Below are 2666 nucleotides of genomic sequence, written 5' to 3'. Positions count from 1 at the left end.
ACATCTAATCAAATATATAGATTCTATATTTTCGGTGCAACAGGCAGTTATATCGCTGGGGATTTGTTGTACATATGTGCCGTTTCTACTCATCTTTGTTTAGACAAATTTAAATTTCTGACATTTGTTTATCTTATTTACCAGCCACAGTTATTTATATTGGCAGGCAGTGCTATTTACTATTTGACACTGGCATAATCACTATAATTTTTCAACTATAATTTTTAACTCTATCACCTATTAACATATTGTGTAATATAGAAAGCAAAACTGCCTAGAGTATTTCAAAGAATAAAGGCAATAAGATGAGCTAGGAATTTGAACACACAAACTCATTATTTCTAAATTGTTTTCTGCACGGTTCGTCTGGCCAGTGATGGTCCAGAGGACTCTGAGAAGTGGTAGGAATATGTAGGTGCAGACTCGAGGCCCGGCTTGATTTTCAACAGTGTGGAAAGGGACTGTACATTACCGGCCTGTGTCCACTTATGGACAATGCCTGAGGAGAGTGACCTTGTGGGATATCCACATTGAATAATCATGCCAATTAAGGTAGATTTTAATGAGATTTTTAAAAACTGCTACCATGCATATGTCCTCAAAGATGTCTCTTGGTGGGTGATGGAACTGAGGTGATGGTCAGCATGAATGAAGTTGCAGAAATACTTGCACAATATTTGAACCTAAGCTTTTAGTTTATAAACATTGAAAATGTTTTAACGTGTATTGATGCTTGTCTGTGAGCTCAGAGGTGGGGAGTTCCATAAAGGAGACACTGGGATACGCACAAAATGGAGCAACCACATTGTTGTTACGATGCTGCTGTAGTTTCTTATGGAGTTTCTTTAGAACGTGGAGAACACTCTTTCTTGTTGGATATATAGGTCCCCCTTCCAGAAAGAGCAGGCAGGCACCCTTCGGGGCAGGGGGTGGGGGTGAGGGAGCATGCCCTGGTGGGACTGTGGGCAGGACTCCAGAGAGAGCAGGGCGGGGGTGGGGGGTGTCTTACAGTGCGAACAGCAGCTCAGGAATCCTGAGGCTTTGGCATTCCGAGTTCTGCTGTCCGAGATGCAGATATGTGGGGGTGGGGGGGCGCTTGTTGCTACACCTGCTGTGCCCAGGACTTAATCCTGGCTCTGTTCAGGGATCACTCCTGGTGGGGCTGGGGATCAAACCCAGTAAGGCATGTGCTTTCCCCGCTATACCCATGGATAGATATTTTCATATGCTATGAAAGCAGCCTTGCGACACGTCATCATAGAGGGAAATAAATATACATGCCTCTCGGAGAGCCCAGCAAGATACCGAGAGTATCGTGCCTGCACAGCAGAGCCTGGCAGGCTTCCCGTGGCCAGAAACAGTAACAATAACAGGTCTCATTCCCCTGACCCTTAAAGAGCCTCCAATCGTTGGGAAAGACAAGGAGAGACTGCTAATATCTCAGGACTGGGATGAATGGAGACATTACTGGTGCCAGCTCGAGTAAACCCATGAACAATGGGATGACAGTGATACAGTGATATAGGTCTCCCAAGCACCGCCAGGATCCTGAGTACAGAAGTACAGAGCCAGGAGTAACCCCTGAGCATCATTGGGTGTGACCCAAAAAGCGGAAAAAAAACCCAACCAACCAACCAACCAACCACCAACAACAAAACAAGCAAGAAACTGGCTGATCAGGCTGGGAAAGGAGTGTGGGGCGGGGGGGGGGGGTGGGTGGGCAAGGTTCCAATTGGTCAACAGAGCAAATTTTGCCCTGGGGTCTGCCCCTTCCTTTCTCAGTCCATCAGTTTTCTCCCTGCCATTTTTTAAGTGTCAGATCAATTGAACAACTGCAGACGTGTGCACACATGCATGTGGTTTTTATAGTCAGTCCATTGTATGCCTGTCTGTCTGTCTATGTGGAACACTCGAGTGTTGAAGCCAGAGTGAAAATCAGCAGTAGAAATTAGACCTGGGGAAGTAGGATCATCACGAGAGATCAGAGTGATATGCATTCCCACAATTTAAAATGTTTTTGGGGACTTGTTAGACCAGGTTTAAACAAAGATTTCTTATCAGAATGTTGGTAAGAAATCAAGCCTACAGAGAAAGCAGAATTATCAATCTAAATTTCTTGTTGGAAGAACATTAATTGTTATTAACAGTTGTAATTCTTTTGAACTTCAGAATCTGTACTATCTAGGAAGAGCTGCTGAACTAGAGCCTAAAACTAAAGTGAAATAAGAGGTCAGAGAATGCAAAACTCTGTCTTAAAAGCCTCAGCCAATTTTAATGAAAAAAAAAAAAAAGAATAGGCCGCTTTACAACAACAAAGGTACAGAAGCCATTAAAATAAATTTTCCTCATGTTTTCTTAAACAGTGTCAGTTCAAGTATTTTCTGGTGCTAATATCAAAGTTTTCAATTAGCAATAAAAGTTCAGGACTGGAGTGCTAGCACAGTGGGTAAGGCGTTTGCCTTGCACGAGGCCAACCCAGGTTCTATTCCTCCATCCTTCTTGGAGAGCCCGACAAACTATCGAGAGTATCCCGTCCCCATGGCAGAGCCTGGCAAGCTATCCGTGGTGTATTCAATATGCCAAAAACAATAACAAGTCTCACAATGGAGATGTTACTGGTGCCCACTCAAGTAAATCGATGAACAACTGGACAACAGTGCTACAGT

The 2666-nt window shown here is 43.8% G+C and overlaps 1 pseudogene; it reads right to left on the bottom strand.

Annotated features, from left to right (window-relative positions):
• Positions 1-344: 344 nt before the first annotated feature.
• On the bottom strand, positions 345-534 carry LOC129401476 (small nucleolar RNA SNORA73 family; annotated as a pseudogene).
• Positions 535-2666: the final 2132 nt, after the last annotated feature.

This window comes from Sorex araneus, chromosome 1 (genome assembly GCF_027595985.1).
Source record: "Sorex araneus isolate mSorAra2 chromosome 1, mSorAra2.pri, whole genome shotgun sequence".
In the NCBI taxonomy this organism is placed as follows: domain Eukaryota; kingdom Metazoa; phylum Chordata; class Mammalia; order Eulipotyphla; family Soricidae; genus Sorex; species Sorex araneus.
The sequence above is the reverse complement of the archived record's forward strand: the minus strand, read 5'-3'. Positions and strand labels throughout refer to the sequence as shown.